The sequence below is a fragment of the Lytechinus pictus genome, chromosome 4, assembly GCF_037042905.1.
Source record: "Lytechinus pictus isolate F3 Inbred chromosome 4, Lp3.0, whole genome shotgun sequence".
In the NCBI taxonomy this organism is placed as follows: domain Eukaryota; kingdom Metazoa; phylum Echinodermata; class Echinoidea; order Temnopleuroida; family Toxopneustidae; genus Lytechinus; species Lytechinus pictus.
Window position 1 is genome coordinate 10466564 of NC_087248.1, and position 14521 is coordinate 10481084.

The following is a 14521-nucleotide window of genomic DNA, read 5'->3' on the forward strand; positions in this document are numbered from 1 at the left end:
CTGGTGTTGGGTGTTGTGTCATTTTCTTATTTTACACCAGACACAGCTAGTCTGCAGGCACAGACCCTGATTGAAACTGCACAGATTAAGTCAGCATTGATTTCTTGTTGATTTGATTTATAAACAGAGAAAGATCAAACATGTGAACACTAAGATTAGAAGCTTACGTCAATATGGGACATGTTCTGATGATTTGAGCAGATTTCTGTTTACATATATAACAATAAGACCAGCAATTTCAATCATGATAAACCGGTATGATTTTATTTCTCCAGTTAAACCGTTTCTAAGAAATCGCTTTAAAAACATGATTCTGGGGGAATTGTCCATCACAACATTGTCCACCGGTTTTCACATGTTGACATCCTGTGGCAGTACAAGTGGAGCGGGATCTATTAAACGTTTTTTTATTGGCACTCGACCACACTGACACGCATGATCATTATATCAGGATGCCATTCTCATCCAAATAATATAACCCTCCGTATTGTAATACATGTACATAACGTAATACCTGCCAGAACTAGAAAATATCCATAAGTTACAAGAACTTGTTCACACCTTAAAATTTCTGATGATTTATTTTGTGTATTCATACAGGCCTATTAAAATCAAATATAGTTATAAACCCATGGTTGTACACAGCATAGGAGACAGTTGGACAGTTGCCCCCCCCCCCCCCCCCCACCCGGAAATTCTAAAAACATAGATTTCTAACTGAAATCTTTTACAAAATTCACCATAAGTGGGCACAAAATCCTTCAATTTCATCTCAGGAATAGCAAAAGTGCCCCAACACAAGCTTGGTCATGTCGCTTCGCTCCCTCACTTTTGAGTTTTTACAAATTGTTTATGCGTCTTGCCCCCTCAAGAAAAAAAATGTATGCATGCAGCCACATGTATGAACCTGCAACAAGACTCTCACGTTCCTACATGTACATACTTTTCATAGTACATGATGAACATTCTTTCCCCAACTTAAAATTTCTAGTAATCCTCTATCAAACTGCTAATTTCCCAGTGACCTTGGACAAAATTTCCAGTTATCAAGATTTCAGGAGTATTATGTACTCAGTCACTTGGCTCAGTAGTGGATCCACGTCGGGGCACATCCAACACGTGCCCCCCCCCCCTCCTTTGGAGAGCCATAACAAATATTTGTTAGGGGAATATGTCGTGCATATGAGGACCTTCTTTTTTTTTGCTTGTCCTGACATAAATCACCATTAATTGGGAGTATAGAATTTGGGTAGGGGGCTTGATATTTTTTTACTGGAAAAAATCCCCACCCCTCCACTTGAAAAATCCTGGATCCTCACCGGATTTGGCTTCCATACTGATGCCATTTTATTTTGATGTAATACTTTTAGAAGTATGGCAGGTGTAAGAGGACCCTTATAAAGGTACAATAGAATCAACTTGACAAGGAATGCTCTTGGGAGCTTTCATAGATAGAGAAGATGTCTTCTCCAATCCAACTCAATTAGTAGGCACCTTCTGATATCTTCACATGACAGAGCCAAAGATAGAGAGTGAGAGAGAGGGAGAGAGAGAGAGGGGAGAGTAGGGAGAGTAGGGTGAGAGGAAAAGATACCCCAAAAAAAGAGAAAAAAATCAAATTCAAGATATGCATCCAGGGCCCCCACTATTTTCTGTAACCATGTATAAAAACATTGAAATGAAGAACATCAAATGTTATTTATGAGTATGTAGCCCCACCCCCCCCCCAAAAAAAAAATGATATACAAAAATGTGAAAGTGGCCATCAAATTTTGATTTATGCATGTACCCACTCCCCCCCCCCCCCCATTCAAATTCATTCTGCGACCCATATGCACACATTTAGTCACATTTTAAAGAGTCACATGCAAGTAGATAGAGACAGAGGGGGGAAACAGACAGGCAGACAGACAGACGGAGGAGAAAGAGGCAAAGAGACAGATAAGAGAAAGACAATCCAATTATTCATATTGTGGTATTTAAAGAATGTATAAATATTGTAGGTTAGTCATAAACAGTTAAAACAGAGCAATACGTAATTATTTATTTGCTGTTTCTTTTTCTACTGTAACAATGGTTTATAATTAATTGATTTGCATTTGTAGAATGTAAAATCACACTTGTAAGACAAAATTTATGTGCAGAAAGAAAGACGAATAAATATCTTGTCTTATCTTATCTATCTTATCTTATCTATATTATCTTATCTATTGGTGTCCAAATATGGTATACTGTAATGTGTCCATTGCTGTCACTTTCATTCATACTGCTGATCAAAAAAAAAATTGTATAATCCAATACAAACATTTTGTAATCTCATTTTCATATCATAGAAAATAAAAGTACATGATAAATAATATACATGTAATAATAAGAGTGAAAGACCCTTTTAGTCAATTAACCAACACTTAGAAGTGGTTTCAAGTATTGTCTTGCAGCATGTATCCGTAAATGCATTCTCTCTTTGCTCTATTTATAGAAAACAAAAACAGATTAAAGCTATTTTGAAATATATTAGCCGAACCAGTTTCTAATGTACAGTTCATTATTTCACACTGGACTCAACTTTAAAACATTTATTGACTATTTCCACAAGATATAAATGACCCAAGGCAGTCAATTTAGGATGGAGGCAATTTAATTCATTACCTAGATTTATGTCATTAGACTTTTTAACAAGAAAATTGTGATTCATATGCATACATGTATGAATCTGTAAAGGCTTGATGGATGAGACCGTCAAGGCAATATAAACAGGAAGGTCTGGATTTTCAAAACTAATCAGGGTTGCTGATTGTCTCCAGAAGTGCACATGATCTATACTATATACTGTCCAATTGTGCTAAATACTTTTATAGGAATACCGGTAGTGATTTTCGGTTTGAAAACAAATGCAAACTTTCTGTTACTGAAATTAGTAATTCTGTTTCAAACTTGATCTAATTGGAAATTCCTTTTTGCAAGGGCATGAATTTTGTTTTACAAAGGTAAATTCAATTAATTTACACATGAAAATAAAAAAAACGATTTTCTGTTTTGATTTACAAACATAAAGAACTGTCCTTAAATACACTTTAGAACATGGCCGCAGCTCCACTCATTTTTCTTTTTTTTATTTAAAAAACAATCAGGATTTTTAACAAAAGAATTGGATAAATGGTAAGCACACTAATCATAGAGCTTGAGAGCTTACAATCTGCACGACCTACGGGTCGTTTTTTCCCCCATTTTTGGTATGCAAGTTTTTTTTTTTACTATGTATGTAATTTGTTAAAAAGGAGGAAAGTCCTTGAATTTGAGGTGCAGATTCGTCTCAAGATGTACATTCTACAAATATAACCATACTGTATAAGCCCCCACCACCCATCCCTACCCCCCCCCCCCCTTTCAACCTTCTCACACTTTTTCCTAATTGGTTGATCAACAGTGATGGTTTCAGCTTTGACCCATGTACATGTACACCCCCCCTTTGAGCCCCCTACTCTTTCACTGGTAATTGAACCCCCCCCCCCCCCTGCATGCTATCTGATAATACTATCACATGTGACTAGTGAACATAAAACAAGGGGAGTGTTTCATCAACATTTTCATCCGACAAGTTGTCAGATCTGACATCTTTCTCTGATGTTGATTGGCTGAGAGGTACTGTCACTATGGTAACTGTCGGATAAAATGGGACTTGTCGGATAAAACGTCCGACAAGTCCTTTCATGAAACGCCCCCCTGGATTTGACTCTCTGCCAGCCAGCCTCCCCCCCCCCCAGTCCATATATTCCGATCCTAATTCCTACACATGACCGTCTCGGTCCAGACACAGCTAATAACACTTGGACGTGATATCTCCTCACTCCGAAGGCTTGTTCAAATATGAAGCAATAAACCACCGCACACAGCAGCTTTATATTTAATAATGTGGACATGTTAATGAATGAATGGCCAGCCAGTAGTCAAACGAGATCTATTAAAAACGAGAATGCCAGTCACTTTTAGTCACTAGGCCTAAAAAGAAACCAGAACATATATCAAAGCCTTTACATTATTTTGCTCAATGCATGGAAAGCTTGAAATATATAAAATGGGAAGTATTTCGGGCCTGATATCAGACCAAACCCTTCTGTAATAACACACGTTTCATCATCAAATATTACGCTGCCATTTTCTTTTCCTATCACATTCACAGATTCATGTAAATAAATTTTGAATGCCTATAAACTGTCTACTATATTTGAATTCTATACTTTTCATAACATTTCTGAAATGCGTTTCCATTTCAAATATTGAAGAAAAAAAAATAGAATTGCCAAAAAAATTGCACACTATAAAAGGATAGAATGTACATATATGGCATTGCTCTGGTTTCTTTCAAAGTGCAATGATATGAGCGTCGGAAAAAAAAATCAAAAACTTGAACCTGATTATTTCTTTATCTCGAAATCATGTTTAAAAGACCAGCAGAGTTTTATGCTGTTTCTTAAAATCACTAATGAAATGACAGTCCAAGAAGTATGTATACACAATACACATCAGTAAAACAAATTTCAATAAGACGTACCATGTGAGGATGGAAAACAGTATACAGTGCTTTCTCCTTTTTTCCATATCCTTTTTTTTTTTACATATATATACTTTTTGCTGTATATTTGATTGAAGCTGCAAAAACTTGGAAAGAAACTATATCGGTAAATGATGATCATGTTGTGGTGACATAATTCAGCCTTGAACCTAGGCTAAGAAAACGAAGGATACTATGTAATTGTGAGGACACAATGCAGGGGCACACACACGGTGAAACGGTGATGACGACGACGGCCAGCCAGGAGGGGTTATATTCATTCATTATTCACGTATCCTGACTCACTTTTTAGCACACCGCCAAGGAAGAATATGAGGCACCTCCAATATGAGCCAAGTTTATTAGGTGCATGAATTTAAATGATCGGACCACCTTTGGGGAAGAGAGAGATAGTAAAAGAGGCCTCGCTGAGGACATCTCTACTTTTAAAATTAGGCTGAGGGGGCGATGCAGTTCAGGGTAAAAATTGTAGATCAGATTTAATTGAAGATTATTTCAACAAAATAGAGACAGCATGTAGGGGCCTACATATCATCAATTATCTCTGAAGTGTGATTTATTTCTATCACAATAATTCATTTCTAAAAAAAATTATCCTGTGCCACTAAAGGCTGCTTGCCTGCTATGGAAACCTGCTGATTCATCTATTGCCAACTCGTCCACTCATCACAGTCATTCCGTCCATCAACATTTTGTCTAACAACCATTTGGTCCAATAATCACTTCATCTAATCAACAGTTCATCTATGATCATTTCGTCTAATAACCAGTTGGTCTAGCTACTACCCATTTTCTTTTCATTCATTTTCAATTATTAACCACTTAGTCTAATTAGACCAAATGGTATATGGACCACATGGCTATTGGACCAAGTGGCTATTTCATGTAGATGAAATGGTGAGTGGACGAAATAGCAATAATAACATATGGATAGTGGACGAACTGATGGTAGACCATATGATAGTAAACGAGTTGGGAATTGGACAAACTGGCATTGACCAATCGGAAATAAACTGGCCGCGACGATGGATTAACTGGCCTCAATGCCCATATCGTACATGTAGGCATTAGATAATTTTTTGTGCTTTTTTTTCTCCCTTTTCCACAATCAGTATGGAAAAGTGGCCTTGCACTTCGAAAAGTGAAATTTAAAGCCTACAATCTATAAAAATAAAAACTTTAAAAAGAATTACAGTAAATCTGAAGGTCCTGTGACAAAGTCATTTATATTCAGAATCACAAGGAATCTTTATAAAATTAGAAAGCTTATCATACTAAGGGGAGCGTTTCATGAAGAGTCTTGACAAAGATTTTCACTAACTAATTTGCTTTCAGCTAGTCAGATGGGAGAATTTTCAATAGCTTACTCATTGGGTCGTGTGGTCTAGAGCATTGGACTCACGATTTAAAGGTTGTGAATTCAAATCCCAGCTCTGCCATGATCTCCACTTTAACCAAAAAGGCCTGAGAGCACTTTCTGTTGTCTATAATGGTCAGCCACTATGAATGATTATTAAACCTAGACGTAAAATGCTACATGTATGTAATTGGTTATACCGGCTTGGCGTTGATGCAGCGGAAAGCTGCTTTGCTGAGTTCCTATGGGAGTTATCTCTACAGAAACAGAAATCTCTTCATGAAATGCTCTCGAAGGATACCCTCAGAATTCATTTAGATCTATATAGGAATGGCCGAATAAATTTCATCCCGACCTTATTACGGTTCATTCCGCCTTCAATTTGAATTTAAAGCAATGTTCCGTGTATAGACGCCTACCGATTCACTGATCAGTGACAATATCTTCTCTTTTTTAAGAGAAAGAGCAATATCGAGTAACAAACCCAAATCAGATGAACCTTTTTTCAGTAATTTGATGTAATACATGTCCACGCATTTCCTTTCAAATGCAAGATTTACTTGACTTGGAAAACTGGGAATACTTTTCCTGGTATTTACTCCACACTTGTTTAAGACTGTTTTTTATAGATTTTTTAAATGAAGCTGATGATATCATTAAAATTTCTTTAAAGCCAAAGGACAAATGAAAATACGTTGTAGACAATGAAAAATGACAAGAGGAATATCAGATGATGATATACAACATTGTTTCTAATCGTTTTCATGCAAATGCTCTCTTTGATATTCATAATTGAATCTGCCTTTAGTTTTAAAGGCATTAATTATTTATCATTTGACTTTCAAATAATCTGAGCTGCAAGGTCGTACTTGTCACATGTCTTCGATATGTTGTTAAAATGAAGCCCTGAACAAAAAACAGTACCCAAACATCATTATTCAGTGCTTAAAAAAGATGGAAAATTAAGTTACGGAAACACCATCCCAATTTTTTTCGTTTTAAATATCAAGGCTCCACACTAACTTTTTTCTTGGTGGCCTGATCATTCCACCAAAATCATCAATTTCATATTTTGGAGGTCTGCAAAGCAAATTTGGTGGCCCTAAAACAATAGAATACATTACAAATTATCAAAACTTTGGGAGCCCAACCGGGCCACCAAGTGTGGGCTTCTACAGAATTTTGGTTGCCCTGGACCACTGGGCCACTGCTAATGTCGAGCCCTGTTTACAGGTACATTAATATCGCAAGGAGGTAATCCAAATTATGATTTTTCAGTCAATCTTATTAGTGCCCGCACAACTTTTTTTCTCCTATATGTTTTTGGGGTTGTTATTCATATGAACTATTTTTTAATACAATGCACATCAAAGTTCAGGATATTTTCAAATAAGACCTGTCACCTTTGTAATGTTAGCAAATGTCTTTAATGTGAGCCTATGTCTTGAAAGAAGGCACATTACTGACAGATTGATTGCCTATCCTCCTTGGCACATCTGTGAAGCTCATTAAGATCTTCAATTTAGGATGACAGCTCTGCAATTAGCTCAGTGTAGTATGACCTAAGTTTACCTGTTCATCGTTCAGGTCAAACAGATGCCTGGAAACATTTTCCTTCGATTTGGGATGGTATATTATACAGATATTGCCTACCTAGAGTTTGAATATATTTTCTCTCCCCGACGGAGTTATATTTTTCCCAAGGGATTATATTTTGCCCGAAGCGTGCAGCGCTGAGGGAAAATATTCTCCCGAAGGAAAAATATAGCTTCGGAGGGGAGTTCAAATGTTATTTATTAAAACGATAACCTATGTAATATAATGAGATCTCACTCCATGTGCATTATTAATCCTATCAAATATTTCATTCATTTTGGAAGGAAAATAAATACACATAGCGATTTTCCTTAGATATAGCTTATGTAAGAAGCTCCAGTAGTCTTAGAAAGATTAACAGCCATCCTCTCAAAATATCCAGGATTTTTTTTTTCATCATGCGATTGTATCCACTTAAAATCCAGCAGTTTGGCTGCCTGGATGGATAGATTGTACTGATGGTCAATTACAATACAGGTACAGCGGCGGTATCGTTTAGATCTGGAGTGTATATGAGTGTGTATGTGTAAGCTACACTCCCGGTGACAATAACCTGCTACTCTCATATGTCCCATCGATTACAAGCCATGCCTCAGGACATTGTCCCATTCATCTCATCAAATCACAAACTCCTTGAGGTTCAGACAACTGCAGAGACACGCTGAAATTTGTTGTAGGGCGAAACCGAAACATTATTAATAGGCCTGCATGTACAGTACATGTAGGTGTAGAAGTTTGTATTTGTTGTAATTTTGATGTTTGTTGATTTTTTTTTTAAATATAACTTGTTGATCATCAGGTTTGAGAAGTATTTAGATAATTTACACGAGAAGAGCAAAATATAAAGATATTCTGACTAGCAAGCCACCCCCCCAACAAAAGTAATAGTTATAAAAATGAAATAAATGAATGTAAGAAAATATAATTTAATTAAAAAAATGAATTATTGATGAATACATGTACATAAAAAGAATAAATACAAAGTCGATTCAAAATCAAACAAAAGAATGATAAATGAGTAAAAAGATAAAGATAAAATTTTGAAAAAAATAAACATGAAATTGAGCAGTTTTTTTAGTGTATACACTGGGTATGGTTTCCTAGCAACAAATATGTGGATTCAAGAAAAAAACAGAAAGCATTACAAAAAGAAATATAATTTTTTTTTAAATCAGAAAACTGCTCTCAATTGCACGGCATACATCACTGATCACAACTCATTTTATCCCGGATCTGAATCTGTGGTGTTACGGGTACAATATCAATATTTTTCTTACAGTGCTGTTGTGAAAATCATCCAACTGGATGGGCAAGAGTATGGTATCTCTTAGACAAGATAATCAGATAACAATCCAGAATTCCAGATCTTGCTAAAAAAAAAACTAAAGAAGCCCTCAATAGGTGGTTTCAAACCGCCTCGATCACAAGAATCCCCGTTAAATTGCGAGAACATTTTTAGGCTAAAAAATACCCATTAATTATTCCTGCATTCACACCGCCCCGAAACATACCCTTCGGGATAAATTTCTGAAGTTAGGAGCATGCGCAGTATGGTCTAATAAGCAGGCAAGGCGCGAGATTCAAAACCACTAACCCAGCAGCCAACCACGGCGCCCGCGCCCAACAACACGCTAGGCTAAAAGTTCACGTAAATTGCTTTCACATTGCCAAAATACCGGCGACTTTGGAAAAATCCCTGCGAAAGTTCTCGTAATTTCGCCAAGTACCTACTATTTAGCGGGTATTTTCTTTCGGGGAAATTACGCGTAGTTTGCTTTCACATTACCAAAATACCTGGTATTTTCTGATCGGGGTAAATTTCCCGATCAGAGAATACCTGGAACTGACGAACTTCAAGGCGGTCTGAAACCACCTAATCAAAGCAAACATGGAATACACAGAGGGGGGCAAATTTTTCTGGGCCCTATTAAGCCCAGTCCTTTCATGGAAATACAAATTTTCCAACGGGGAAGGAAAACTCGCTTCCTCTACTACCATCCATGGTAAGAGAATATTTTTATACTATTCTCTTTTCATCCTTTTGCATATATCATATATAATTAACTACATAGATCTCAAGAGTAAATCAGTGCTTTAAAGAGCTCTGATTATTTATCATTACTTCTAGAATCATCTCATGCTGAACCCTAGCAGGTACAGACCAAGAGACAAGAGTAATAAGAATGACTTTGCTTTAAGTGTAATTTGATTAGCATCTTTGGTCTCAGGTAAAGAGCTCTCACCTACCGTCTGTACTGTAGTCATCCTGTAGTCATTGTAGTCAGCATGAACCATTAAAATATCAAAATTAATCCATTTTATATTACATAACATATGGGGCAGCTGCTCATATATGATGTCACAAATCAAAAACTGAAAATACTAATAATATTCTTAAATCACTGATGGATATTCTTTAAACCTTCACCAATATTTTTCTCAATTTTTGTTAAACTTTTTGAGAAAAAAAAGGGTGAGATATCAGGGTGAAATTCCCATTCAGGTAATCCAAACTGCTTTGACTTACCATAGTGGAGCTGAACTATAAAGGGATGGTTGACATCAACCAAGATGTTTCTCTCCATCTTCGTTCGCACACGATCACGTACTGTCAACATAAAAAGAGACAAATAAAGATGCATATTTTTGCTGCCAGCAGTCTCACATAATCAACATTTTAACTCTTACCCTGCCAGGCCCAATACCCCTCTACTGCCAGGGATATTCGAGGGAACCCTAAATTGACCGAAATGTGAGGAGCGACTGATTTTAAAATGGTCATAATTCTTTACCCGTACGTTGTATAATAAAACCTTCTACACATGAAATGATGCATGGTTCATGGGCTTTATGGTCGTGTTATTATCTTTCATATTTGCGTTTGGAAAAATGGAGATAAGATGTAATATTTTACATCGTTTTTTTTCAATAAGTAAAACCTAGAAAATTATGATTTCATGAACATTTCAAAAAGTAAATAACCTGAGGAATTGTAGAGATACCAAGAAATTAAGAAGATAAAATGAAAGTTCAATGTTTACCCTTTCAAATGACGTAGCTATTAATGAAATTGAACAAAAAGAAATAACGAAAAATAATGCTCTTTTGAATAAAATACTATTTTGCTATTCAAGTTATTTCCTCTGAAGTACGATAAAGCGACCTGTTCCAAAAAAGGGCATTGTCGCCGATCAAGTGACCAATCACAGCACAGCTGCGATCCCCACGCAAACACACACAATAATATATTAGAGCCATGTATCTTCAAAGTGCGGCCAACCGTACCCTTTCATTCGTGTAGTCTTCAAAATAAGACTCTGTAATTTTTTTTATTCGTAGTGTAACAAACAAAGTTATTGCCAGTCAGAAGGAGACAAAATATACAAGAACTTAAGATGATATATTGAAATAAAGATAAAGAGGGGTCGGACAGTTTCAATACTTACAAGTTTGGGGTATAAAATCCCACAAAATAATATGGGCGTTCTTGGCAAAGTGCACAGAAGTAAGAAAAAAAAAGTTTATTTTTCGTGAATCAAAGAAGAGGGAATGCAAATCAGTTACAAACAAAAAAATCAATACAAATTTTCAAAAAGAAAATAGGCCTATTTGTTCTGTATTACTGGTCTGACCAAAGTAGCCACCTGTTAACATTCTACGTGACTACATTCTTTTGGTCATGTCACCAAGTCATGAACAATAGATGCCCAGACTCTCTTTCATGAGGAATCTCTAATCCGCGCTCCCTTCTGACCTATTATCTAGGAGAGTAATTTAGCACAGGATGTTCATAGAAATCGGGGCTCACGGGCGTCTTTTGATTTGACATTTGAATACTTTCAAAGGTTCCGGTATTGATTTCTTATGGGTGACCCAGGTAAAGATAAAACAATTTGCCCCCCTACAGAAAAATCCTGCATCCGCCCAGGGCCTCCCCAGCTCGTAGCACTATCCGTGGTAAAAGAAATTTATTTGTTCAGATAACATAGGGCATTGTCGCCGATCAAGTGACCAATCACAGCACAGCTGCGATCCCCACGCAAACACACACAATAATATATTAGAGCCATGTATCTTCAAAGTGCGGCCAACCGTACCCTTTCATTCGTGTAGTCTTCAAAATAAGACTCTGTAATTTTTTTTATTCGTAGTGTAACAAACAAAGTTATTGCCAGTCAGAAGGAGACAAAATATACAAGAACTTAAGATGATATATTGAAATAAAGATAAAGAGGGGTCGGACAGTTTCAATACTTACAAGTTTGGGGTATAAAATCCCACAAAATAATATGGGCGTTCTTGGCAAAGTGCACAGAAGTAAGAAAAAAAAAGTTTATTTTTCGTGAATCAAAGAAGAGGGAATGCAAATCAGTTACAAACAAAAAAATCAATACAAATTTTCAAAAAGAAAATAGGCCTATTTGTTCTGTATTACTGGTCTGACCAAAGTAGCCACCTGTTAACATTCTACGTGACTACATTCTTTTGGTCATGTCACCAAGTCATGAACAATAGATGCCCAGACTCTCTTTCATGAGGAATCTCTAATCCGCGCTCCCTTCTGACCTATTATCTAGGAGAGTAATTTAGCACAGGATGTTCATAGAAATCGGGGCTCACGGGCGTCTTTTGATTTGACATTTGAATACTTTCAAAGGTTCCGGTATTGATTTCTTATGGGTGACCCAGGTAAAGATAAAACAATTTGCCCCCCTACAGAAAAATCCTGCATCCGCCCAGGGCCTCCCCAGCTCGTAGCACTATCCGTGGTAAAAGAAATTTATTTGTTCAGATAACATAGTGTACAATAATATGCGTGGTATAAAGAAATGTAATATTCAACCCGTTATCATCGTTATCATTTTCATTTCTACTCTCTAAAGTCGTTTTAAAATCCCCTTGATAGTGACGTCAATGATGCAGCAACTAACAGGTCGGTCTGATCGGTTTTGTTAATGTATCCCTTTTTTTCTTTTCCTCAAAACATCTTGAGACGAATAAAGCGGTATTATCGGCCGTTTTAATTATCACATGTATTTGTTTTGCTTCTTCCTATTTGATTCGAGGAGAATATTGAACGATTCATATTTTTGTGAGAAGTTTGAATATGATATTGATAAGCATAACAATGTCAATCATTCTTTTTTTATGGTTTGGGCTATAAAAACACAAACGAATATGAACCGTTATTTACCTGATCTTAAGTTTATGAAGAGAGAGTTTGGCTGCAGAAGGAATGCAATTGATCTGATTACAACAATTATTTTTTAATAATAATCATAATGATGATGATTCTGATGGCAATAACATTAATAATAAGAAGGTAAAGGAGAATAATAATGATAATAATAGCACTAACAATAATGATAATAATGATTACGATAATAGTAATACTAATAATGATAATAATAATAACTAGATTTTAATTCGTCATGCGGACGAATTAGGTGGTCTGTCGTATAGATAGATAAACAGGAAAAAAATATTTAAACAGATATTAGATTGAAAAATAGATAGACAAACAGATTTACATAATCAAACAGATACATACAAGAAAGATAATTATATTAGATGGATGGAGTGATGGATGGAGAGATAAATTATAGGTGGTTATATTAATAAAACATAGACATATATAGATAGATATGGAGAGACAGACATATAGATAGAGAGACAGACATATAGATAGATAGAGAGACAGACTTATAGATAGAGAGATAGATTGATAGATATATAGATATATAGATAGATAGAGAGATGATTGGTGGTTATATTAATAAAACATATATAAACATATAGATAGAAAGAGAGACAGACAGATAGATAGATAGACAGATAGATAGACAGACATATATATAGATAGAGAGACAGACATATCATGAAGCTATTACGAGCTATCTCGTAATAGCTTCATGCTGCGTGGTCCTATCGCGTTATGTAAGCGGGCTCTAACTTTCGCCTGGCGGCTCGCCAATTGATGTTAGATATCGTTCCTTCGCCCGAAGGAAGCGATAACAAAGGATTAAGAGAGAAATTGGAAGATGGTTCTCCTTCTCGTGATAGCTTCATGGATAGATAGACAGACATATAGATAGACAAACATATAGATAGACAGAGAGACAGAAATATAGATAGATAGAGAGACAGACATATAGATAGATATATAGATAGATAGATAGATAGATAGATAGATAGATAGATAGATAGACATATAGATAGATACAGAGACAGACATATAGATTGATAGAGATCGAGACAGAGATAGATAGAGAGACAGACATATAGATGAATAGAGAGACAGACATATAGATAGATAGATAGATAGATAGATAGACAGATAGATAGATAGATAGAGAGACAGACAGACAGATAGATAGATAGATATATAGATAGATAGATAGATAGAGACAGGCAGATGGATGGATAGATAGATAGACATATCTAAACAGATAGATACATATATATTAGACAGAGAGAGAGAGAGAGAGATAAACAGACAGATAGATATACAATGTAGGTAGATAGACAGACAGACATATGGATAGATAGAGAGAGAGGGACGTATTCAAACAGAAAGATATATATTAGACGGAGAGATAGATATGTCATGTAGGTAGATAGACAGACAGATAAATAGATATGATATAAAAAAGTAATTATAATCTGTTTTATTTTGCAATATTTTAGCTATTATTTGTTAGAATTCTTATAATTGATCGTGGGCAAGATAGCTAAAAAAAAAAAAAAAAAAAAAAAAATCATGTTCACCCGCGGACTCGAACCCCTGCCTGCATGATGGAATGAGAAGTAAGTCTGACGCCTAACCGATTGAGCTAGAATATTTCCCATAGACTTAACACGTAAGCAAAACACCAGAATCTCAAATCCAATCTTGCAAGTGAATTACGGGCATGATCCCGACATCTGATCGGAAAATGAAGGAAACGCAACCGAAAGCTTAGAATCTCAGCTACAACATACTAAAAGCTCAGGGA